At 41.9% G+C, this 27736-nt stretch overlaps 1 protein-coding gene across 5 annotated transcripts in view; it reads left to right on the top strand.

Moving 5' to 3' along the window:
• Window positions 1–6083: 6083 nt before the first annotated feature.
• bcl9 (BCL9 transcription coactivator) overlaps window positions 6084–27736 on the top strand; it is a 63868-nt gene continuing 42215 nt past the window's right edge. The window contains exons 1-2 of one of the 5 annotated variants that reach the window (XM_046837121.1): window positions 24208–25035; window positions 25155–25229. The gene's annotated coding sequence lies outside the window, so the exon portion shown is untranslated. Of the gene's footprint in view, window positions 6108–24056; window positions 24132–24205; window positions 25230–27736 lie in introns of those variants that run through there. The other 4 variants (XM_046837124.1, XM_046837123.1, XM_046837125.1 and 1 more) reach the window with 4 other exon arrangements.

Genomic DNA, 27736 nt, shown 5'->3' on the forward strand with positions numbered 1-27736 from the left:
GACTCTACAAGTGTGAGTTCTTAGTTCTTTCATCATGTGACTTCCATATACGCTATGCAGTGCATTACACAGAAAACAGAGTCGAGTAGTTTATCTCATCGGTCCACTGGTCCGAGTTTTTTTTTTTCCACGTGACTCCCATAGACGCTATGCAGGTATATATATACATACAGTATATAAATTATTGGAACTATAATTTGTGTCGTTGTATGTAGACGTGTTCCGCTTTTCGAAAGTGTTGATTTTGTTGAAAATTGTATTTCTGATTAAAGGAACTAAATGACGACAAAAAAAAAAGAGATCCGTTCATTTTGATGAAAAAGATTCAAAGAACCGAGTCACTAAAAGGATCCGATCTTCCCATCACTAGTGTGTTGGGGTTTAAAGTATAGCTGGGAGAAGGAAGGAGCCTGTTCCGCTCTTTTCTACATTCTTGTCACCACTACGATATTGAACTTTAATGGACCGACTTATTATATTAGAACCTTAACAGATTCCACCAGAACGCACTAGCAGAAATGGCGTGTCCGCTATGTTCTAGAGCGAGTTTCCTCCACCCTCAGCGAGCCATTTTTAATAACGTTATACTAAACCTGCAGAAGTGGTCCGAGCTCGAAGTCAAAAAGAACGATGTCACCGAACACTTCATTAGCTAAACCTATAGCATATGAGGCTGCACTGAGAAGTGCCTGATTAATCCCAGCTTTCAGCCTTAGAGACATGTAAATATTTAGTGCACACCAAACAACATAAGGAACGATTTTAGGATCGCGCACAGGCGAACACAACGGAGCTAAAGTGTGAAGCAACGTGAAGCAAAGTAAACACAGTAGTTGGGAGTGGTCTACTTATGCTGAAGTGTTTCGGCGGGTTTACACAGTGCACAGTAGCCAAGACGTTTCCGAGTCTCCGAGGAATCTCAACACGTAAAGCAAATCGATTCACAAACGTTAATCAGTGCTCGCAAAAAAAACAACCAAACAAACAAACACCCAGGTTCGAATAGCTTTTCACAACAAAACAAGAACGGTTCCGAAGAAGAACAGCCGAAAGCACATCTATTATTTTTGTCGATTTTCTCCGAGAGGCTCTTCATTGATGCGAGCTTAGACGATCCTGCTGTTCAAACAGAGGCCTCATTGTGGATGGATGCATTTCTTTAAGAGAACGAGAGAAAAAAGTAGGTTAGAGGGACACTGAAAACAGTGTCCTACCTTCTTTTTCCGGACTCCCCCCACCCTCTTTCTCCAACACAAGTGAGATATACCACGGCCAGACGATGTGGAATCTGAAGAATCTAATCTGGTGCCAAAACCATTTAGAGCGATATTAATGTGAGACGCAAAAACTTAAAAAAAAAAAAGACTTTTTGAGATAATATCTGGCAGCTGGACACTGAAAAACAAATGTTGATAAAACAAAGATCTGAAATTCGCAGCCATGGAGTGTAGACATTTCACACACTGATGATGGCTAATTGTTTCTCTAAATACTGGATGATGAATTGCAGTTGCGCCGAAGTCAGCAGGTTTCCTTACTGCTTATGTTTACATGCCCATTTTTGTCGATTGCAATACGTTCGTTTGTCCGAATGAATATTTTGTAAGCAATGTGCTGAAAATCTTCACGTGCACGCACACTACATGTGATGGAAACCAAATTTTTTTTGCTTTGCGAGCAGCAGCAGCACGTGAGGAGCATCAATGTTACCATAACAACAAGAATCATTTCCTATTAGAGTGTAACCATTAGTTAACATTGGTGCCCGTGACTCGAATTTTCCTTTGTTATGCCTGTCAGTCTCAGCATAAATCTTCTCCAAAGGCACTCAGGAGAAGCAACATCATTCTGTTTGGGCATATTACTGATCCTTATAACACTGCGCATCTCATCTGGCAACGATTTGCTTTATTTGCATTGAAACCTTTGCATATGGAAGCATCCCGATTGCATCCGGAATAATCCTGATTCAATCAGTTTATTTTAGTCAAATTTATTTCGATTATTTAGACATTTTACACGTTCACCATCTACTGGATTAGGAACGCCCAAACGCTTTCTGCAACTATTCAATCGACCAATCAGCTCATTGACTTGCCTTGTCTTCTTCCAATCTTCATCTCTCCAGTTTTGATGAGCTCACTGTTAGTGTTGGGAAGATCGGATCATTTTAGCGACTTGGTTCTTTAAATCTCGTTCATCTAAACTTTACTTCATTCCGTCCTTTTGATCAGAAATAAAAAAAATTTAACATTTTCAATTAGCGACCCAAATTGAAACAAATTGAATCGAATGAATCACTCTTTGAGACGACTCATTCTTCTGAGTCACATTAAAGACTCGTTAAAAATGAACGAATCGTCACTACCCGTTGTAGCTTCAGATTCCTTTTTTTGTCTGACAGGAGTGGAATTTGTCGTAGTCTTCTGCTTTTGTAGCACATCTACATCTGCCTTAAAGTTCTGTGTATTCCGAGATGCTTTTCTGCTCACCTCGGGTTGTATTTGATTTACCGTAGCCTTCCTTTCAGCTCATACCACATCTCTTCCGAGCTCTTTCCCCATTGAAAGTGTTTCCATTTGAAGAATGACTGCTCACTGGATGTTTTTTGTTTTTTGCACCATTTTTTTACACCACTCCTTTGTGGTCCAACTGGGATCACCTCCTCAATCGCCAATTCTATCTTTAATTTGAATATTAACTTAAATGCACTGCTGTAACATGATTGGCCAGTTGGATTTTGGAGTGTGCTTATGGATATTTGTGTTCGTCAGCCACAAGGGTATTACAAAAGGCAGGTACTGATGTAGGTGAGGTGAGGAGGCCTGGGGTGCAGTCAGCGTTCCAATTCATCCCAAAGGTGTTCAGTATGGATGAGATCAGAGCTTTACAGCAGGCGACTCAAGATCTTCCTCTCCAAAGCATGTAAACCAGATCTTTAAGGAGCTCACTTTGTGCACAGGGGCATCGCCACGCTGGAACAGGTTTACGTTTCCAAGTTCAAGCCAATGCAACATTTTATTATAGCGCATCTATAGACGTCCTGTACAATTTTGTGCCTCCAACGTTGTGGTAACAGTTTGGAAAAGAACCACATACAGCAGGAAAGGTCGGGTGACCCAATACTTTTGGTAATAGTGTAATACCAATGATAGCAAGTCACTCATATTCATAATGAATAGGAAATTCTCTTAAACAGCTTTTAGTCTATTAATTAGCCTGGACATGTTTTATAATGAGGTATAGGACTGATTCAAAATGGCCACCTTTTAGACATTCGGCCTCGTGACTGACAGCGCAATGTGGGTGGCTGCAGTTGTCACTCAACACTCTGGACTGGAACACAACTGCTGAGATTGAGAGGCAGTGAAAGCAGTGCATCATGAGTACCGTCTTACCTAAGACTGTCCTTTACATGTGGTGACTGAACTTAATTCGTGCTCAGCAGAGAGGTTTTTTTTGTTTGTTTGTTTTTACACAGAGCCCTTCGTTTCTATTGCAGCAGTATCGTTTACTGTATCGTGTTCCACAGAGAATAAAGCGAACCGGAAAAACACATTTAAATAACCAATTAAGAGCAGATTCTGTGCTCACATGTGTTCGGTTCGTGCGTATGCGTTTTGTTATCGAATGGGGGGAACAAGTTGCTCACAGGAATCGGAGAGCATTGCTCGGCTTCCGATTACCATCGCAGCAGTAGCGAATGGCGACAGAAATAGCACATGGAGGAGACATTTAAGAAACTCAGAACACACACACACACATACTCTTAAAGTACAACTGACTCAAAGAGAAAGGTATACAGAGAGAAAATATGAAGTGAAAGCAGAGGTAAAAAAAAGAAAGATCATTTAGAGCACAAATTGGATGGTATGGAAACAAATCACTCTGATATTTTGATGTTATTTCACTAAGAACCTGCACTGAACTTGAGTAACCTGCTTGCCAGAGTACCAGAGGTGCAGACCAGGGATCTGTGGAAATATGGAAATATGGAAAATGGAAAATAGTGAATCATTTGATCATTTCTGTAGCGGCACACTGAAGACTATTCGGATATTCTTTCAATTTTCTGTCGGCACACTATTTAGCATGATACGCGTTATGAAGCTTATTTAGCTACGATCATATGGTACAACAATCTGGTTACATTCCCATTGAGTTCAATGGAAACAGGAACCAAGAACATTCTGGTTCTTGCATAAAACTAAATGACTTGCTAGTGTTCACCATACGAGGTGGTATCAAACATTTTTGAGACTGGTTTTGTAACACGCCAACAGATGGCAGCACAAGGCTGCACGCACAGTCGCAGGGAGCACCGACCTTCATAAGTCAGTGTGGCGAAAGACAAAGTCCTGTGTACATCGGGAGCAGTGCAGCTGGTGCTATTCTGACCACATGCACGTCCGGTCACCAAGCTCTCCTCGCACGTGACTTCCTTGCCGAGAACAACACGTTCTCACTTTCGCACCCACCCACCGTATTTGCCACATTTGGATCCTGCAGACTTTGATAAGAAGATCCGGCTCAAAGGTCTCCATTTTGACACCATTGCGGAGATCCGGCGCGAATAGCAGAAGGTGCTCGACGCGCTTCGATAAGAAGACTTTCAGGATACAGTCCAGAAGAGGCAGGAACACAGGGAGCGCTGTATTGCTGTGCAAACGGGACTATTTTAAAGGTACTTTCTTGTAAACAGAGCGAGTCTCGACGCTTTTTGATACCAGCTTGTAAATACTGGCATCGAATAGCAAGTTGTGTCACCATCTGTAATCTCCAGAAAACTATCGATGTAGGTAGATACTTTTTTGGGCATCGGTATTCCACTGCCCGGAGAAATGTTCCCAGGCCCTGAGAGTTCCTGATTGTTAACTGCTTCGTACTGCGCTGGACTTGACTCTGAGGTTCTCCTCAGTAATTAAGAGAGACCTGGAAAGCTGAACCCGGAGCAGCGGACTCACCAAAGGTTTATTTAACGTGGCTCTTTCGCGTTCTCTCGCTCACCTGCCCTCTGCACTGCTTCGGTATTCCTGTTTCCATACCAACACTGCTCTCGGGTTGCGCGGTCGAACTCGGCCGCGTGGCAATCACTTTAAATCACTGCGCACGACACCGGCCTGAAACACCCAATAAAACGGAACTGAACTCAATTGAACTGCCCTACCTGCATTACCCAGCCAGCGACGCTATCTGTATTCCGAACCAGCACTCCAGACTGTAGTATACTTACCACTGGGAGCAAGCAGAGGAGCACAGTTCTGAATATTATTATCCTCAATAATTAGCTCTCCATCTTTGTAGTGCTAGGTGGCATGTGTGCGTTAAGTGTGTGTGTGTGAGTGTGTGTTCGTTCCCACTGTGAGCCTAGTGAACTGACGAGCGCCACCGGCAGAGACAAAACCCTAACGAGAGATTGATTCATGGAGGAGAACGTAACCACACAATACCCATCCATATATCCACATTCTCTCTCTCTCACACACACACACACACACACACACACACACACACACACACACGAGGGAATAGTAGGAGGGAGTAGCGAATAAAACAAAGCTCCAATGCCCTTCCTTTGATAAGGACACTTTGCCTGATCATCGGTGGAGAAACGAGCTCAGATGGCCTTGACCATGAACCTTTTATTGCTCACTATCCTTTCCTTTCTTTCATACTGAGTTTGTGTGTGTGTGTAAGAGAGAGAGAGAGAGAGAGAGAGAGAGAGAGAGAGAGAGAGAGAGAGACTTGTTTTCCTGTTTACTGTTTCACTGGGTAGGTAATTTGTGCAGATGTCTGGCTTCTTTCGTCTCCTTCTTCCTCTCTTTTCCCGCTTGGTCTCCTCACTTGAGCTGCAAAGAAGGGCAAATCACATTTACATTAAATCAGTCCACTCCAGCTGCTGCCCCATATAATAACTTGCCCACCACTTGTTTTTTTTTTTTTTTTTTCCCTGTGCTGCTTTCTCTGGGGTTTGTGTTAATTTGGGCCCCTGCGAATCAAGTTCTGAATATACTGTATTTATCTCTTTAGCAGAGAAGAGAAACAAAGCGGGAAAAGAGAGCAATGGGACATGCATCGGAGGACAAAAAGGGTACACCGTACCAAAGGTCAGAGAGATGCTCTGGCGTCTTTTACATTACACCTTTGTTAGAGAGAGAGAGAGAGAGAGAGAGGGAGAGAGGGGGGAATATTGGGAGCTAGTAAGGCAAAGAGGAGAAGATGAGGGGATGAAGAAAAGGACAGAAAGAGAAAGGGAGTGTGTGTAAAGGGCCAATTTGTGTGTTTAAGAAAGGAAAAGAAGGAAAAATAGAGAGAGAGAGAGAGAGAGAGAGGAAAGTCGGTCAGACCCCCTCCTCAACAGGAAAAGAATGCAGGGAGGTGGAGGAATGTGGAATGGGTCTCTGGGGAGGTGGGGTATAGTCGAGATATAAACAGTGTGTGTGTGTGTGTGTGTGTGTGTTATGGTTTGTGGCTCAGTAGATTTTCACTGTAGCTGGTTGTATTCATGTGTGTATTCATGTGTGTGTTTTAGTTTGTGGATTGGGGGTGTTTTTATATTGAAATGTCCCCATAAGGAATATCTGTCAGGTTTGACATTGTGGGGACATGTGACCAGTCTCCTGGCTTTTTGACAAAAACTGTAAGATTTGTTAAAACAGATCACAAAAAGGAAATTAAAAGACGTTTCTGAAAAGGTTTTTGTTTTAGAAAACCGGATGTCGGGGTCACATTTAGATTGTTTGCACAATACTACTTAGCCATTATTAATTATTTAAATAGAAGGTCGTATAGTGGCTGAAAGATAAACGTGTGCACGTGTACGCAGCGCGCTGTAGCTAGGCCACCTTTCCCCTTCTCTGATCACAGGTTTGGGCCAATGATATGACACGGAAAACTACCGGTCCCCACTGTTACCTCCACTCTCTCCTCTAAACCAATCTAAGCTGAATGAGACAATAAAAAAAACCACAGTTGAATCTGGCAACCAGCAGGATGAACAGCATTGATGAATTTTGATCTCAATGAGATCAATTTTTTACTAACAGCAACTTGGACAGAATTTTTGGCTGCAATTCACCTCCTAATTTTATTTTAATGCACTTGTTCAGTGACGACACTTTTTCCTTTCTATAGTAACAACTTGTTCGGCAAGACGTTTTGTTTGGCACATCCTATCGATAAAATCCAACCGATAATGAGCAAAAACAAACAAAAGCAAAGCGGAAATGTTTTCTGTACCCAGATTTATATTTATTTATTTATTTATTTATTTATTTATCTTTTTAGATTAGCAACGAAACGGCATAGAGCGAAGTTTATAACGTACACGAGTATGTGACATTCCCTCCAGTAGTGTTTTACAGAAATATATGGAGAATAATAGAAACGTGGGACTTTTGCGCCATGTTTACAAAGTAGACGGGAAACAGCACAATAATACGCTCAATCTTTCTAGGCGTTTAAAGAAAAAAACATAGCCTTAAGAAGCCAAGTGTTTAAAAACCGTCCGAAAACGAACATCAGCTCGGTTGATGAACAACCTCTTGCAAACAACAGACCTCTCAAATGAGCCGCGCTGATGGCGGATCAGGTTTCAGTGCGTGAAGAGCACAATTCTATGAATGGTGAAAGATGATCTGTATTCGGTCATGCGCTGGAAAGTCGGCCATGTCTGATCTGTACTGCAGTGAAGGTAGTGTGTGTGTAAAGATATATAGGTCTAGGTGTTGAGCCTTAGGCAAGGTTTAACCAGGTTGCTGCTTAGGTGTGTGTGTGTGTGTGTGTGTGTGTCTGTGTGCACGTGTTTGTACAAACGGAATTCGGGGATTTGTGGGGATTGAAAGTGAAAGCGATTGATGGTGTGCACAGTGTCGGCCAGTCGATAGATTTCATACTCAGGAAATAAACAAGGCAATAATGGGAGAGACAGCAGGCACTGTGTGTGTGTGTGTGTGTGTGTGTGTGTGTGTGTGTGTGTGTGTGTGTGTGTGTGTGTGTGTGTATGTGTCTGAGAGAGAGTGTTTGTGTCTGGGATCATGTGTGGTGCCCTTCCCCCACTCATCCACACTACTCGATGTGTGTGTTTGTGTGTGTGTGAGGGATATTTTTAGTGTGTGCTCTCAGTGTGAGAGGTTGTGCTGCTGGAACAGTGTTCTGGTGTATTTCGGGAACGAGCGCCACAGCTAACCACTTAACTAGCCAGAGCTCTCACACACACACACACACACACACACACACACACACACACACACACACACACACACACAAAGACTAGCAAGCATTCCTAAAAAGAGCTCCAATATGCAACAGTCAATCCATTTCGAAGCTCAGCATTAAACCTCGCTTTTTACGCCTCCAAGTCCACCATTTTGTTAGCAATTTTATAATCGTTGCATAAACCAACACTAACCAGTTTCTCGTGCTCGGGAACGCTACGTCATGCAGCGCCGCACGACGGGAGCGTTTTTGCTAGGGTTGGTGCTCCAGGCTTCGAACCCGTTCACACACTACGAGAGCTTAAAACGGCCGGCGTTTTATTGTGTTTCTCAGACTAAGTTGCATCTCAGCAAACTCCAGGCGGATGCCAAGCAACAGCATATGGACAAAATTAGCCTTACTGACAATCCATACGAGTAATGCTCAGAATATGCGATCTCCTCTTACATTTCCAGACCTTGTTTCAAATGTAGAGTGTTGCTTGAGAGCCTATTCCTTTGGGTAATTTAAACGCGATAAGTCGTTCAACCCCTTTGTATGCAGCTAATATTACAGTAACACTGCCCTCGTTGTTCTCCGCAGTTTTTATTAACGGTTGCTCTACTGGGGTACTCACAGTTATCAGTCAGCGTATACAGTTATGCATATGAGCACATATTTAAATAAACATGAAGTTTTCCCTAGTTTGTAGACAAAATAGAGCAAAAAAAACAGTCTGTTGTCTGATTTGATGATTGACGAAATGTTTTTATGACATTCCCAAGAGTTGTCCATACCTTTGCTTTACTCTCTTTTTTGCCAATTTCTTCCCTTATTACAGCCAAACACACACTTAAACTAAGACCTGTAAAGCCAGGCTCTACACGTGCAAACTCCCAGTGGAACACACTAGGACAATAGTGCTATCTGCCCTCTTCCACATACACGACCTCACAGATACCCAGGATGAAGCTACAAGTCAATACCATTATTCAAATCAGTCCAACTCAGTTTTTTTTGTAGCACTTTTAACAATAGACATTGTCCGAAAGCAGATTTATAGAGATAAACAGGTTATAGAATTTGAATTTGTATGTTAGTGATTATAAGTTTAGTGCCTATAAGTTTGTCCCTAATGAGCGAGCCAGTGGTGACAATGGCAATGCCATCTTTATCTATGATGGCACAGAATTTCCATTCATTATAGATATGTATAGTTGCATTATTCTCTTAAAGTTAATCATAGACAACCCTTTAGATTGCTCTGGATATTTGTTGTTTGCTCCAGTATTTGGTGGAACCTTCAGTGAACAAATAAACCAGAAGCTAAGTAGCTAAAATCAACACTTCTCAATGTGTCTGTAGCTTTTTTCAGAAAACTTTATTATATCAAAATTTCATTATAAAAATGGTGAAAAAACCCAAAGATCCGAGTTATTTAGGTATCTTTTTGTAGCTTTTAGGTTATCGACTCATATGTTTAAAACTCTGGCACTTGAAGGCAACATGTACCTCGATTACTGGTTAGTGGATGTCGAGGTTTCCTGAAGGATGCCATATAGTAAGTCTGGCATGCACAAAAACAACAGGACTTTTCTAACTAACACAATAGAAAGAATATATTAGAGAGTTGACCACGAAATCAATTTCCGATTTTATATATATATATATATATATATATATATATATATATATATATATATATATATATATATATATTAGCCAAAATTATACATTCTACACACATATACATGTATATACAGTAAACCCCTGATAAATTGCGGCTCGAAAAATTTCCGGGTTCTCATGTGGAACCTAACTAACAGCAAGTTGCAGATTATTTAAAAATTGGTGGGAATCCGCAGCGGGACCGAATGTTCAGGAATGTTAGGAATAACATTTTAAAATGTGTTTTCACTAACAAATTTCATTCCAATTTTAGAAAAAACGCATTATTGTATTACTCATTAATAGTGATAAATATAGCTTTTATGTTACTTCACATTTTCTGTTGAGTCTGGAACCAACTTACTGTTGTAATGTCCAGATGAATTCACTAAAGTACCATAGGGGCTTCGGGGGTGCGGTTTTCGTACTGTTTTCGATACCTTTTTACCAGACCATTAAAAAAACTAAAACAAAATAGTGTCTCGTACCCTGACTGCCCCCTATGAAACCTATAAGCAAACCGTTTGCAATAAAACCACACTGTAATCTACAGAACTGGTCTCGTAATATTGTAAACGTGACTTCTACCTATCCAAATGACACACTGCGTACTTTTGCAGCTCAAGGCCACAGGAAGCTTGTAAGCATTAACCTTCGACCTCATTTCCCTGGCAATGCTCAGGATGGTTAATTATGTGGGCCTGGTCAAGCTCTGCGTGTGTGTGTGTGTGTGGTAGTGTATGTGTTTGTGTTTGTGTGTGTGTGCTCAAGAGAGCGCATCAGTGAGAGGGCAGAGGCAGACTATCAACTCCTTTGCAAACTCTAAATAAGCACTAAATCACAATGATGTCAGTGCAGTCCATAAACAGGGTTGCTCCAGGTCACTCGAGCTCTTACGTACGTTTACGGAGGTCTCCTGGCCCTTCACCTCTATCCACGCTGCCATCCCGAGCGCTCATTGGCTGACCTGTCTCCATGGCGATGCTAGCCACACCTTCCTTGTAGCCACCCAAGCAGCTCTCCTGCTGCTCTGTTTACATCTCATTTGCATATGGAAATCTTGTTGCCTCGTGTCACTGTCACAACAACGCGATGGGCTGCGAGCGCACTGCCAGCACTTATACATACAAACACACCCACACACACACACACACACACACACACACACACACACACCTATAAACTTCATACATTCGCAGGTTTTGACATGTGTCATCTCACGTCATGATTATGATTATTTTATTACGCGGCAAAAGATAATAGCCAAACCCTTCTCACTGTCTTTCCCGTAAACATTATATCGGCATTGCAAATTGCACCGTTATGAGTAAAATATTACCGGAAATGATATTAGACAATCGTTTTACATGCTTGCTGTGTGCTTAGTAATGATTATGTTTCCCGGACAATAGTAATTAGTCACCGCAATGGACTAATGAGGATCATAAGCTGTTATTTTGTTATTAAATGGCGATACCTGGTTCCCTGTAGCCCTAAATCACATAAACATTCCACCACAGGTATATTAGTATTTTGGCGAGTTTGTAAAAAAAAATAAAAGAAAATACAACATTCCTCCAGCGTGTTTCCATCCGGCAGCGTCGTATTAGTTTCATATACTATACATGTGTAGGTTGATCAGTTATACAATATACAGTATAAATATGCATAGTAATAAAATGCATAGCAGAGAGAGAGAGAGAGAGTTTATAACTGTTTAGTATTTTTATACCAAAAAGACTTGTTCCCATACACTGCAAATGAAGCCACTGATTTTCATCCCCCTCATCACAGCTCCTGCATAGCTTGTGTGTGTACTCATAGCCGTGTCTTTGTTTAATCACGTAGGTGTGTGTGTGTGTGTGTGTGTGTGTGTGTGTGTGTGTGTGTGTGTGTGTGTGAGAGTGTATGAGGGGGAGGAAAGACATACACCACGTCAATACTGGCGCGCATAGCTGAAGACGGCTTGCAGAAAGGTATTGATTTCCTAATTACCCCCAAACACACACACACACACACACACACACACACACACACACACACACAGACACACACCAGCCCCCTTTTCTTAAAAGCCAAGTGTAGCTAGTGCCTCTATAAAGGTTGCGAGGAGAGGAGGGAGAAAATAAACCTCATTGATATTCAAAAGCTTCTTTATCAGGGGGACAGAGTGCTGGCACAAAGTCGAGATAGAGGGAGACGAGGAGAGAGAAAGAGAGAGACCAAGTGTGTGCATGTGTGTGAGCAAGTTTATAAATGTGTGGTTTTAAGTGGGACCTTGTGTCAGAGAAGACGGAGGGAGGGAGGGGGGGTGACTATGAGAGCTTGTGTCTATTCGCTGTGCATTTACTATGTTAGCGCGAGCCTGTGTGTAAATGTGTGCGTGTTAGCGAGTTCCTTGGCGGTGCTGTGGCTTCTGGCCGTGCTCCAAGCGGGTCGTGGGGCCCAGCAGAGAGCGAGCTCTTTCAGTCAAGTAGGGAGGAGCTTTAGATTTCTCTCGGTCCTCTTTTTCTCTCTTTTTTTTTTTTCCCCACCTTGTACCTTTTCCACAGGATCCTTTACTAGTTGGACAGTCTCTAAAAATGAAACTCTACAACCCAGCACTTCTCTTGCCTTTTTTTTTTTTTTTTTTTACTCAGCATGCAGTATGTTTCTTTCCATCTTTTTCACGACCCACCCTAATTCACGTTCTGCTTTCCGATTTGCCGGCACAAAAATGTTCCCCTGGATTAGATTTTTAGATTTCTCTCGATTAAAAACTGCCATTAAAGTCGCGGTGTGTCCTACTCAAAAAAGAGCATGCAAGTTGAAAAAAACGAAAGTTTCGGGAGCTTCATTTAAATCCATTCACATGGTGAAGAAACCTGGGGATGGTGTCAGTTATATCGCTACATAAACAACTATCCAGAGCCCACATAACTGCCTGAACAGTGAACTGGACATGATACGTGTTTATTAAATGTGGAAACCCGGTCGGTCTGAAGTCTATCGATGCCTTGAATGATGCATATCAGCAGCGAGCCAAAGTAAATAGAGGCGCCTTCGAAATAGGATTATTTTTGCCACCCTCTTGTATACGTCCTAGATCAACCCTGATCAGTCTCTGATCTAATGTGCCACATCCTGCGCAGTTGCCTCCTCGGCCGGCTCAATGACCCAGTGACAGACCTGCACGACTGCTGACTAAGAGATCTTGAAGGTCGAAATAGTAACAAACAGAGAAGAAAAAAAGAAACAGTTGAAATCTCTGAACATTCCACTGTCTAGAGGAGGCAGACCACCACATTTTAATGACCTGCTGATGAGGATATTAGTCAGAGAGGGTAAGAAGATGCCAGGGTTACACTGCTAGCACCACTATATAAATGGTGTTCTCAGGGTGGTAGTGTTGCCCATCATCATGGCACTGTTTTACTTTTACGTTCTTTGATTGGTCTTTTTTTTTTTAGACCAGAAAACATTTTCCACCTGTTTTTTGAGTCTCCAACATGGAGTGTGTACATGTTTACAGCTTCTACCAGACATGCATTTTTGGAAAGGATGGAATGGATACCTGTCTATAACCATGTATACGGATATCTAGTCTGAAGGTTTTAAAGAATATTGAAAAGACATAATAATAATGACACTCATACCAAAGAGAGGTATTAGTACGGAGGACTACTTTGGTCACACACTGATTTGAAATTGAGCGTTGATGTCACTCCTGGTTGCTGCTTCCTGCATGTCTTGGCTCAATCGGCACAATGACCCATTGACAGTCTGGCACTAATGCTGACTGGGAGATTTTGTGGTTCAGCTTGTCGTTTGATAAAAAAAAAAAAAAAGCACTTTCACATGCTGATCTAAAAACTCTGGGCCCAGCAGTTGAATATTGAATTGAATCTTGTACTTGTCCATTACTTCCTCATTGACACAGACCTCCATTGTTTTTATGGCAATCGCAAAGTCGATTTAAAATACCCAAGACTCTTTAAATAGACCAGAAACAGACTTGTGTGTGTGTGTGTGCCTGATGCTTTGGTGTGTGCACGGTTAGTCCAAAGAAAAGATAAAGGGAAAGTGGAAGCCAAAATCACCTTTATGTATCATTTGCAGCGCTAATTAGTAGCATACTGGAGCATCGAGGCCTCGGTTATTGAGCCATATGATCAATTCTGCGAACACTTACATTCAGCGGCGTGACATTCGAAAGGTAATTGAGAGTCGTGCGATATTCGTTTCGCCGCAGGGCTCCAAATTAGATTCCCTACAGTCCTGCAGAATTACTCCGTGGGATTCTCGGCTCACGGCAGGCATATGTCTATTATTTCTATATTAATGTAAGCTACAATGTTATGTCCAGCACACTTTTGCTTCTATGTCTTGTTAGTAATAGGTAGTACTAAGCTATGGAAAGCATTTGACCTGGTTACAGAAATGGAAAAAGTGCAATTTGAGGAGGTGATCGAACATAACGTACGCTACATTTTCCAGCCGTATCTGTAGAGGACGTGTTTGGATGTAGTAGCGGATGTAGAGCCCAAAACCTGTTCCAACATGAAAACTTTAAATGAGTTTGTGTTGGAAGATCTTGAGTGGCTCTGACCTACTGAACACCTTCAGGATGAATTGGAACGCACCCCCAGGCCTCCTTAACCCACATCAGTACCTGACTTTACTCACACCCTCGTGGCTGAAAGAGCACAAATCTCCATAAGAACATTCCGAAATCTAGTGGAACATCTTCCCAGAAGAGTGGAGGTTATAACAACAGTGAAAAGAGACTAAATGTGGAACGGGATGTTGAAAAAGCACAAATCTTCTGATCAGGTGGCCAAACTTTTGTCTTTGTAGTGTATGTTGTTGTTCAACTCATTGATTCATGTGCATCATGGAAACAATTTCTCATATAATGATCACTGTGTATCATTTTAATCCTGTGTGTGTGTTTGTTGGCTACGTGATGTGAGATTTCGAGTTGTTTAATAAATGAACGTGTCCAGAAATCCTCCCTGAGGTGTTCACCACACACCACAATAACCTCAAAAACACGAACAAAGAAATCAAAACGGTCCCTTTCAGCTTCTTGAATTGTTCTTGAGGTTCCTTGTGGTTTAAAAAAAAAAAAGACGCATTTCGAGTCCTTAAAAATGCAATAATGTCGGCGCTTAGGGTACAGTCATAAAAGCCGGCGAAAGTTTCAAGTGTACTGAAGAAATAAGATTAAATACGGAAATCGCGACGTCTCATTGGCCTTCATTTTGACAGTCATTAATCTATCAAGTCACGCGTGTCCTCTAGTTGTTATTAGGTTTTGTTATTATATTACTGGGTTTTGACAAACCCTTTGGTTTAATCTTGCATCATTTATTGCTGAAAAAAGAAAAAAAAAAACATTTTATGGAGGAGACTCAAAAAAACAACACGGGAAAAAGTTTCCATTGAGAGTTTTAAGTTTTCTAATATTCACCTGACCAGTGTCCCAGTGTAGCCTCAAAATCCTGTTCTTGGTTTTACAGGAGTGGAGCCTGATAGGGGTCTTCTGCTGCTGTAGCCCATCTGTCCCATCAGTATGTTGTGCATTCTGAGATGCTTTTCTGCTCAACATGGATATAAAGATTGGTATTTTGTGTTATCACATCCTTGCTGTCTATTCAAACTAGTCTGGACATCTTCTGACCTCAACTCACTTTTTTGTTTGCACAATTCTGAGGAAACTAAAAGATCAGCAGTTTCTGAACCAGCAAACATACCGTTGCCGAAGTCACTGGCATCACTCACCCCCCCATCCAGATGTTGGATACAGGCATTACCTCGAGCTCTTGACCTGTATCCGCATGATTTCATGTACTGCTGCAACGTAAAGTCATTAATTAGACTTTAGTAGGAATAAACTGGGATACAGATGTTCCTGTATGTTGATACTGAAAACACTGAAATATTCATAGTTGAACTGGTTGCAGAATACTTTCTTAATCCATGAGTTCCGCTTAATACATTTCCCAGGCCATGTCTGGTGCACAGCTCAGAAATAAGGGGAAAAAACAATCAATTGCTGCAACTTCGGCCAAAATATACCTTTCCCAAAGCAGGCAGAATAAAACGATGAAAAATACTTCATATTGTTCCTTTCACATAGATGAGAAAAGCTGTGTATTATGAAGTCATGTTCATATCAGACACGCCGACTTTGTTTCAGAAAGTTTCCAGACTCACTCTGTTTGCAAGAAAGTACTTATTTATCAACGTTTCACCTTTAAAACAGTCCCGGCAGCAATACAGCGCTCCCGGCATTCCTGCCACTGGAATGCGTCCTGGAATTCTTCTGTTCGAAGGATGTCAAGCACCTTTGGACTCTGGCGAGCAGGGCGTGTGCGGAAGTGAGATCGCACGGATCGTCGCCACGTTTTTCTCTGGTTGAGCTCGTGGAAGGTCTTCCTGTTCTCTCGTCGTCTTCCAGCGATGTTCTTTTACGTCTTGAAGCGGCACTCGAAACGTCTCAACACATATGTTGCAGCGTCGCAGAACGTACTTGGTGTGGAATTTCACGTTCGTTCTAACTTGCTGTCCGCAATGAAATCGCACGAGGTCGGAGGAGCACCAGTTATCGTCAGTCTCCATACTTTTCAATACAATGGAACTGCTCTAAACAATATAGTATTGTAGAGTATATTTATAAACTAGGGTCCCAGGTGGTTTAGTGGTTAGGATGCGGCGCTCTCATTGCTGCGGCCCGGGTTCGATCCCCGGTCAGGGAACCAACCCCAGCCACTCTTAGTGCCGGTCTCAAGCCCGGATAAATGGGGAGGGTTGCGTTAGGAAGGGCATCCAGCGTAAAAACATGTGCCAAATCAAACATGCGGAGGATCCGCTGTGGCGCCCCCTAACGGGTGAAGCTGAAAGAACTATCTATCTATAGTATATTTATAAACTATACTAAGTTCGAATTTGGTGTTAAGCCCAAAATTATGACATAAATAAACAAGGCGGAAAGTAAGATTTTGAAAATATAGCATAGTTTTTAGGGCGGTAGCTGGTATGTATTGAGACTTTTAGTGGCATTAATATTATGTCAATGTCACTTTGATGGTCATAAAAACTTTTTTTTTTAAGCTAGGCTTGATTCATGTCTGCCATGGTGTCCTGAGCACTAAAAGATAGATGACAGAAGGGACACCTGCATCTTTAATGTGGTATAAAGATGGCATGCAGGTGGATGTCATGCCAAGAATGTACCACCATAGCTTCAAAAAAAAAAAAAAAAAACACGTTCAGTGTCTGACTTCTAGAAGAACCCCTATAAACACCACCATGGTGGTCCGGTCCTGTACTACTACTACTACTGAAGGACTACATGCATTTGTTCGGGTGTAAGATAATATCTTGCGTCTCAGAAGCAGGGCTCGGAGGACGTGTTGGAATGCTACACACCGCTTAGTGTTTCTGTCCATTGACTAGTTCGTTTGGGAGAAAAGACCGGAAGAGGATGAGCATCGTAGGTCTGGGTTAGTGTTCGTGATTAGTTTATATCGAGGTGTTAAGTTGTGTGTGAAGGTTTGTAGGGTCCGTGAATATTTTGGTTCCTGCTGTGTTGTAGATGTTGGAGATGTTGTGTGTATTGTCTGATGACAGTGTTTAGTATCAGGTGGCTTAGTAATGGTCCTTCTTTGAGTGCATTCAGTATTTATTCAACTTTGTGTGTGTGTTGGAGAGAAAGAGAGAGACAGAGAGAGAAATGTTTTCTATTACAATGACAGAGTGTCCAGCAGAGTGGAGCGAAGCAGAAAGAGTCGGAGTGAGAGTGAGAGGAAAGATGGATGGAACAACTGAGCGATGCGCCCTGCCAAAATCGGAGGAAATTAATTAAAAGGAAGAGCGCGGGCCAGGCAGAGAGTTTGTTTTGCTGTGACATTTGTGCCGAGTCGAAAGATTTTGTGTCCCGTTCAGGCTGATAGAACTGCACCAACGGGAAGGAGGGAAAAAAATGTCGCACAAACCCTAAAAATCTAGTCCTGATCTCTCCCTTTTTTTGGAGAGGTACTGCAACCTGGAAGCTAGAGCGCCCCCTCCCCGCTCCCTCTGACTCACACGTGGTTCGCGTCCGCCCAAATGAATATTTAATATGTTCAATTGTGAGCCAACCACAATTCACACACTCAGGTTAAGTGAAAGAACGATTAAATTTTGTAAACAGCAATTATACGGTAATTTGTATTGATTCCTTTTTTTTTTTTGTGTGTGCGTTTAATTCATAGCTTTGATGCGCTGAATAAATGATGGGGCCTGGTTAAATTGATTGTTATTAGGAGGCCTGCTGATGACAAGCTAATTGATATCTTTTTCAATTCATCAGTGCATTTCGTTCAGCCGACGAGTTTGTAATTGATATTTGACCCCAGTAGGCAGCGAGAGTATCCATGCACTTAACGGCAAAGTAGTGAGGGGGTGCGCTGGGAAGAGGGAAGCTACACAACTATACTGGTTAGACTGGATGATTCGGGATGAGATACTTTTTTAAATGTTTTTTTTATTTGCAGTCACGCATGGTGAGAATGGATACCTTCTTTTTCGAATGCGATGATAAACTTCCGCTAAACTCGCAGCTCATTTCCTGACATCTTTATGGAGTCTTATTTACAATAAGAATGAAAAAATAATACATCAACTCCGATAGAGTTTTGTGAGAAAAGATTAAAAAGAATAGATTTTATAGCGTATTGTATCAGGGACGTAGAAACAAACAGGTTGAGAAGAAATAGAAATGTAAGGCTGTAAAGTGTACAGTCACAGATGGAAAAACTTTGGATTCTTGTAAATTTCGCTGAGAAGGAAGTACAGTAGCCTCCGACGCCTTACGATGGACATGCATTCCGATGTCCCCATCATAATTTATAAGCCTATCCAGAAGTCTTAAACAGATGGTGTGCAGTATTGGGTAGTATGTTAATAATTGAATCAGCTACAGTACATAATTTGGGGCAATTTACAGTCCCGTAATGTATAAACTTTATATGATACACGTATGTGTTTCGGTGTCCGGCGATGCCGATTAAAAAGCAGGGCGACGAGAGCTGAAATTGGGCTTTGAAACACGGAGACAACCAAGTATGGTGAGAGTAAGGCGTTCCGCAAGGTCGGGAAATGCGTACGTCCCGGCAGCATCCCAGCGTATCGTACGAAAACACAAAGGTTTTTAGCTTTGGAAAAAAATCTGAAGTGGAACAATCGTAACTCTGGGACTTCCTGCTTTGTGATCTCGATTAGATCAGCACACCACCACATATAGAGTCATATTGAGTGCTGGATAGTCACTAACATCTACTGAAAAGTTGGTCTGTTCGTCTTTTTTTTCCACTAAAAAAACTCGCACCCACATCTCGAAGTGTCCTCCTCATTTCCACATGGGCTTCCGGGTGTCTTCCCACTTCTCGGGGTGAGTAGGTGGATTGGCTAAGACAAATTGCCCTCTAAGTGTGCATGAGGGTATGAATTTGTGTGCCCGGTGATAAACTGGCATTGCACTTAGGGGTGTATTTCTGCCTCACGTGAAGTGTTCCTGGCTCCGGATCCACCGCGACCCTGACCAGGATAAAGCCCTTACTGACAGCCAGTGAGTTATGTAGAACATTTAACACAAGATTAATCGTCCATCTTAGCATTAAATCATAGCCTTAGCAAGAGCAGGACAAATATTCAGATACACTCTTAAAACAAGAGGGTTGTTTGAGGGTATTTTTAAATCGCTCCTGTCCTTTTTATAGCAAAAACTAAAACGAGGGTATCAGCTGATTCTTGTCTTGGTACATGTTCTAGCTGAACACCATCGCTCCCAGAACCTTTGTCCTAAAGTTTCTGTGAAGAGATGCACTTCTGCTCTATATCCAACAATGCATTTATTGATCTAACTTCAGTTTGAAACAAATAGCACAAAAACCTGGTCTGTGCTCTTCAGTAAAGAGCAACGTTGTGACTATTTTCGTACAGAACGAACACAAACATCCGAGACCCCTTTTTTTTTTTTTTTTACGAAAATGGTAATGGCTCTGTTTTCCGATGAATTCACAGTGGTGAGCATCAACAGGTATTTTCATTCCTTTCAACAAGGGAGCATTTTTCTGTGTAGTAGATGTACAGGGGGGAAAAAGGAGTAAATGGATGGCCTATATCCATTTCAGGGGGATTTCACGTTAGTAAAAGCAACGAGCGCAATTGCAGGAAAACGTCTCGGGGAATAGCGTATACCCTCAGATGGAGGAAAGAGATGCTGAGGTTGGACTTGTATAGCCTTTTCTCTCTCTCTCTCTCTCTCTCTCTCTCTCTCTCTCTCTCTCTCTCCTGTCTGCTCTCCGTGTCGATCTCTTGGGTGGATGTAGTGGTAGGGTTTATGTTCAGGATTCGATTGCAAACAAACACTGTTAATCCCAAGAGCTCCACACATCCTTCACATTTACTACGAACAGGAAGAGAACGTTGTCACCACTACACACACACACGTGCACATGCGCACACCCTTAATCGCAGAAACGTGCACGTGGACCATTCGGGTAGCGTTCAGTTGTTGGCAGAATCAGAACAATTGTGTTCCCTTTTTCTTTGCTCCCTTCTGTGTGCTATTTCTAGCTAGAGATATCGTGTTGTTTAAATACGTTGCCTCAGTCGTGTTTCGCTCCGTACTGTTTTCTATTTACGGGATTATTTTGGATCGTTCATCCTCTCGCAGAGTGTGTTTCTTATAAAATCATCCCGGAGGAATAGGATAATGTTTGCGCTTCGTGTTGCAACATGCAGTAATGCAAATATATATATATATATATATATATATATATATATATATATATATATATATATATATATATATATATATATATAAAACGCAACTGTTGTTAGGTAGAAAATCCAACATTCGCTGGTTAAATAACTTTAAAATGCTCGCTGAGAGTCACTGAGTCTCCTTTCACAAGAAACCGAAGAAGTAACTAACCAATAGCAAGTGATCCTATAGGTGAGGTTAAAGGTCAGAAGAGCAAGAGCAGATGGTCATCTGTCGCGATAAATCTGCTGACACCTCAGCTGTAGCAAGGACACGGGCACAGCCTTGCAATCCAAACGTTCAGCTTTCACTAGAGCCTGGAATTAGTGAGGCCAACAACTGCTTACCTTCACAGGAGGAATTGTTTAACTGACACCTGCAAACAACTAATTATTTACCATTGTTATTCTGACATACACTGTATTAGCAGTAGGGCACAGTAAAAAAAGTACATGCAATTCTTTACTCTACTTAAACTTTCTTTCAGCTTCTCCCGTTAGGGGTCGCCACAGCGGATCCTCCGCATGTTTGATTTGGCACGTTTTTATGCTGGATGCCCTTCCTAACGCAACCCTCCCCATTTATCCGGGCTTGGGACCGGCACTAAGAGTGGTTGGGGTTGGTTCCCTGACTGGGGATCGAACCCGGGCCGCAGTGGTGAGAGTGCCGCATTCTAACCACTAGACCACCAGGGGACCCACATAAACACACAAGTTTATTAAGCAAAAATGATAATAGAAACATTATAGCCGTAATAAATTCATTTCTTTAAACCTAAGTATCCAAAGGTACTATACCTTTGGATACTTAGGTTTAAAGAAAAACTTTTACTGAAGTCATATTTTACCATTTATATTTCATCCAGCACTGCTATATGGATATGGAAGTTACCTGATTATAGGATTTGTGGATTTGCTGTTATAAAAACCTCCACTCTTCTGGGAAGATGTTCCACTAGATTTTGGAGTGTGCTCATGGAGATCATTCAGTCAAGGGTTGAGGGCAGAGCTCTATAGCAAGCCGCTCGAGATCTTCCACTCCAGCTCTTCCTTGTAAAGCAGATGTTCATAGAGCTGGCTTTTGTGTTCATTGTCATGCTGGAGCAGGTTTGGGTCTCCTAGTTCAAGTGAAAGAAAAATGTCATGTTTCTGCATCCGTATACAATTGAGTGGTTGGGTTTGGAGATCCTGGAATGTTTTCGGTAACCTTGTGAGTAATGTCACAGTGGTAAAAATCTTCTTATGATTGAGGAAGGCTTTTAAAGGCGGTCTGAGTCTGAATAAGGAAACGGTTATGGAAAAGACAGGTGTCTCGACTACTTTTGTCCACATAGTGTATAGTGGGAAACAATATGCAATAGGAGTGTTATAAGGTGGACTTTGTCTGAAAGACAAGTGATGGGATTCTAATAATGAAGAAGAAGGAATCATCTTCTCAACTGGTCAAACGAGCCCAACTGAATACAAACAGCCGGTGAAACAGTTGCACGATGGGCCGAGAAACTTCTTTCTTTCTGTGATTGATCGAACGTGCAACGCTCCAGCATAAGAAAAGTTCACAATATGATCAATCAACACTTCTTTATCTTCTGGGAATTCCTAGCAGATGTTCGCTTGGTTACTTGTAAGACATTCACAGATTTTGCACAACTCCGTTTTGCCTATACTTCTTTTGTACTTCTCCCTGAAGTTTTCCCGGCTCGCTGTGTGTGCCGGCGATGCTTCCACACTGCTCGAAGGAACTTGAATGAGTGCAGCACTGCATTTACTCCATCAGTCATGAAGAAGGAAAAGCATGTGATTTTGCTACCATTGAGAGGGTGAGAACTTTTGCAGCAGACTCAAGGCATGAGCAGAGTGGCTGAAAAGTTTCTCGCTGGACACTTTGTTTTGGTTCAAACCAACAAACCTCAAAATGAAGGGGAGGAGAAGTCTGAGGAAAGATGGCTAATTGTTTACTGCAGCGCCACTGCTTTTGTCAGCTCTCATGCTTTTAAAAAAGAAAAAGAATAAGACAATTATAGGAATTGAGATGAGGTTCAGAAAGCCTGAGATGGAACGGGATTTGCTTGTGATGTGAAAAATTCTTTCTAGAAAAGTGCATCGTTCTCACAAAATTGCAACGTTTGTCTGCCCACTTCATTCACAAGAACTGATTAAATGACCAATAGGCGTGATTGAGTTCTAATTGTCCAGCTATATGGACAAAAGTTTTTGGACACCTGATTTTGGTGCGTGCTTGTGGAGATATGTGCCACATGGGCGGTAGAAAAACCATTTAGTGATGTAGGTGAGGTGAGAAGGTCTGGGGTTCTGGGTGTTCCAATTCATCCCAAAGGTGATCAGTAGGGGTTGAAGTCAGAGCTCTGCAGTAGGCCTCTCAAGATCTTCCACTTTAACCCATGTTCATCGAGCTGGCTTTGTGCACAGGAGCATTGTCATGCTGGAACAAGTTTGTGAGGTCCAATACTTTTATCCATGCAGCATATATACCAGGACTAGAGACACAGTTATGTGTTTATGAAACGTTTAATACTTTGTATCTTCTGTATCTCAAACAAAAAACCTCCTTGGCCAGGAATCTGAAAGAACACAAGTGGCTCTGGTTGTTAAGTGTATGTCACAAGCATCTTGGAGTTCATGTGTATGAAAGGGCAAGAGGGGTCTCATCCAAGCATACTGAGCCAGCTTATGAGTAGCAACTGCTTTTATTTGCATTGCGGGAAGAACATGCTGTTATCATGCAGATTAAACAACCTAAATAATGCAGCAGGAATTGGAATACGGAGAGAAATGACTACGACTAAACTGGGATAAAAAAAGTTTCTCCCATTCACATATTTATTATCAAAATATCGTCCTCATGGTGCAGCACGGTCCACCTGCGCATTTAGGTTTTTATGGTCATAATGCACTTGACTTTAATAAAATAATTACCTGGGAGAAACCAATTAACTGACACTGACCATCTAAATTCATTTAATTATTTGTCACCTGTATAAAAAATTTAAATAAAAAAAAATATATATGGCTTGCATGTTAAAAAGCAGTGGTTTCCCAGGGACTTTTTGGGGTTAGAAATTGTGAAAGTGGACACGTTTACCTTTCACTTTCCAGCACTTTTAAGTCGTAATCAGCCTTAATTACAGAAATGAACACAAACTTAGATCTGATATCCAATTTACCGACTCCTATGTGGCGCAAATGTTATTGAAATATCGATATCGTCGATGTAAGTCTGTATATCGATTTGTATTTGTAGACCCAGAGCTGCAACGTGCAGCGTGGACTGAACCATTAAGGGTGTATGTAGGGGGGGACCAGCTCACGTCAGCAGGACTTTCCTAGCGAAATAAACCCCATGTAAGTGGCTGTGGGCTGATTTTTTTGCTTTTCTGCTGAGGATCTTACAGGTAGTCGGAAGTGTACCAGTGATTGATGCAGGTTCCGAGCAGCACATTTCCGGTGCGGTGAAGGTGATAACATGGTGTCTCCGTGTCTCTTCGTCGTCTTTGCGTTTCGAAGTGTTAACACAACATGAGCTGATGGTCCAAAAAAAAACGTGGGGTTGAGAAATTGCTTTTGGAGTGTTAGGAATGTGGGGGTGGGGGGCGATCTTCTTCTTCTTCTTTCGGCTCAAGCGATTGCGCAAGAATATTGCCCACATCGAGCCGTTTTCTATACGTGTGTGTAGCAGCTCCCGAACATCCCACAGCACGCACACACACAGAGATCAGCCGTGTGTTCGGCGGCGTGTTGTTTGATCTTCAAAAGATCTAAAGCCCAAAATGCAACATTGTAGCAGCCCTGCTGCTGGCAGTTTTACCCGATACAATGCTATTCCTGACATCGCGGGCTCGATATCATCTCTCACACTGATAAAAAACAAAAACAGCAACAAACAAAAGGTTGCCGTTTTTAAAGCGGTGGATTTCATGATCGCCGCCATTTCCCCCCTCACTCTCTCTCACACACACACACACACACACACACACAGATATCCAGGCTGAGGTTGGAGCTGGGCTTTTTGTGCTCCCGCCTGGGTTAGTAGGAGCCTGCTGTTCAGCAGCACCCCTCCCCCAGCCTTTGGCGAAACAGGAACAACTTCTTTGAGAGAGAGAGAGAGAGAGAGAGAGAGAGGGGAAAAAAGAAGAGAGAGAAGGCTGCACAAGTTTTTTGGAGTCTCGGAGCAGTTATGTAGCTCCACTCGGTCTTCCCCTTTGGAAGCTGAGATTGTTTTTTTCTTTGCGCTGATTCTTCTGGATTGTTTTCTTCTTTGCAGCTGCTCTTTGTTTGGTCGTAAACATTTTTTTTCTCGGCAAAAATGGGCGACTTACCTCGAGGATTATAATTGTTGGTGAAGAGAGGGAGAAGATCTCGGTTTGTGGAATACTTCACATTTTTTATGGGGAATGGATTTAGTGAAGGAGCGACTAATTGCTTTCTTTTCGTGCCACAACACTTTCTAAAAAAATTTTTTTGTATTAATTGCACCTAAGGAATGGAAAGACTTTTGGCTGGAGTAGAGTCCCGTGTCCCAGTGTGTGTGTGTGAATGATAATAGAATCTATACGGTAAGATTCGGTTCTTTTATTGTTTTGTTTTTTTTTATTGTCGGTTCTAACTTTCTCCACCGCGCTCATCGGCCGGTAAACACGTTTGGCTTTACTCCCATTCAACCCCACGGCCCTGCGTTTAACTCTCCTTATAAAAACACACAAAAGAGTCAAATGAACAAATTCCCAACATCGTGAAGATTGGAAAAAAAAGCTAGAAGATAAGTGTGAAGTTTGTTCTGGTGTTAGAAGTTCAACCATGCAACGTTTTTCACTCTTTTTCAGAGTTTAGCTGAAGTCGGGTTTGCAAGTCGAGATGTTAAAGGAAATGTTTTCACCACTTCGAGTTAGATATTGTAAACTAATTCATCTTTTCAGAGACTAAAACGTATCTTTTCTCCTATAAAACAGACTCAATGCTTTATTTTTTTGTTGTTGTCCCGTGTGGAGAATCCCAGCAGGAGGAAGTCTCTCAGGCCGTCTCTGGATTTAGTTACCGCACTTCGTTGTTAACTAAGTATCTGAAAAATCTTTCCAAGCAAAGTTTGCTATAATTAGTAACAAGAAATGAGAGTTGCAGGCGCCTTTTATTTCCTTACCTGTGCTCCTGAAGAGGGAAATGTCTGCTTTGAATATGGCCTTTCGCTTTAGCCTACAAAACAAACGATGTTTTGTTGAGCGTGGCCTCATCGACTCCAGAGTACTGGCCTGCTCCTGCTCTCTCCACCACTGCTCCCAATAAGACCACCATTACATTTCCTTCCCAACATGGACTGATCCAATCAAGCACCAAAATATTTCCCCCTCATAGTGACTTTGTCATAATTCATGTCATGCTACGCAATAAACCTAAAGGAGTCCATGCTTGTGTGTGTGGTTTCTGCTTTGGGTCTGAGCACTTTTATGGAGGGTTTTTCTTTCTAAAGTAATGACAAAACAACAACTAGTTTCAATACATCACATCCCCCCCAAAACCCTGTCCTATGCAAATCACAGGCTCATGTGACTGCAAGCTCTGGTCTTCATGCTGGTTTGGCCTCTGAGAGAAGAGAACGCTGGATATACATTTTTTTTTAAAGTCACCTCTTATTTGCTTATTATATTTGTAACTTTCTTAGAGAAAGGATTGTACAATTCCATGGGAAGTGGAAACGGAAGTTTTTAGAGATTGGGTTTTACGGAAGGGAAGGTGGCGTTGGCACGGTATGTCAGGGACAACGTTTGCAGAACTGTTTTGGTTTGTGCACGTCAGAAGCTGGGGAAGTCGGCGAGCCCGTCCTGGTCCGCTACTTTGGAACGATGAAGCGAATTGAATTAGCATATTCATCTAAGAGATTTCATATTTAGTTTTGTATTTTTTTATTGTGCTGCATCTTTCTTGACACGGTGCTCTATTTTGGTCCGTTGCCTACATTACCCACAATGCTGTTTGTACTCTTGCGAAAGAGCAATGCAGCAGCGCTTTAGTCTTCTCAACTCTGCCTATAGAGATTGGGTTTCACTTTAATACCATCGTTCTTCACTTCTGAATGATCTCCAACAAGCTGAGCTGAGTGTCTTCTGTGTTGCTTTGCAGCTGCATTGCATTGCAGTTTTTAATGTTTGCGTTTTTTATTTATTTATTGTTTTTTGTTCCACTATTGCTATAATGGATTTCTCATTAAAATGATACTTGCCATTAAAACGGTGACTAAGAAAAGAAGCTCTGGCGCTTCAGATTTGAGGACGTGCTGCTAATGTACCAGATTCATTAATCACTAATATTTTTGATTATATTTTATGGTGTACATCGGGGTACATCGAACTCAATGCTGTGGATTTGTATAAATCAGAGATTACACGTCAAAAATCTGTGTTTTGCCCACTGTCCACTATACATTAGTGTATCCTGTTGTAAGAAATGGAGTGCATCTGCTATACCGTTATGTCATCATGATTTCAGGCCTCTTTGCTATTGTATAGCTTACACTCACGCTTGAGCATGTTTGCTGTGTTCCTGTTTGTGAGTTGAATTGTATTAATATCTCCGAAAACACCAGCTTTTGCTAAATGCCTTACACACAAAATAAACATTGATTCAGTGCTTAGGCTTGAAGCAAGAAACAAAATAGGTAGGAAATAATAAGATATGGAAATGGCCATGGAAATGACAGGTGTGCCCTGCCCTTCGAATTCTTCTACCAGTTCCTCCTCATCATATTACATGAGATCGGGGTTGTTTTTTTCTTCTACAGTTCATAGCAAAGTCGAAGGAGTGTCTTTTAGGTTCTGTGTGTGATGTTGAATGGAATACCTGCTGCATCCATCCGCAAACTCGCTCATATAATTGCTACCATAGCGTTTTTTTTTTTTTGGCGATTAGCATGTGGTGGGATATGTTAAGTGGGTTCAAATGTGGCGAGTTCTCCGGGGTTTTGTTTGCTTCTCCTTGGCACGCATTCTGATGGTTTTGGGGTTCGTTCAGCCACGGGGACATGGCATTTTGTCCTGGTAGGTCTGCGGGTCTCACATGCATGGTTAAATCC

The sequence above is a fragment of the Silurus meridionalis genome, chromosome 24, assembly GCF_014805685.1.
Source record: "Silurus meridionalis isolate SWU-2019-XX chromosome 24, ASM1480568v1, whole genome shotgun sequence".
Taxonomy (NCBI): domain Eukaryota; kingdom Metazoa; phylum Chordata; class Actinopteri; order Siluriformes; family Siluridae; genus Silurus; species Silurus meridionalis.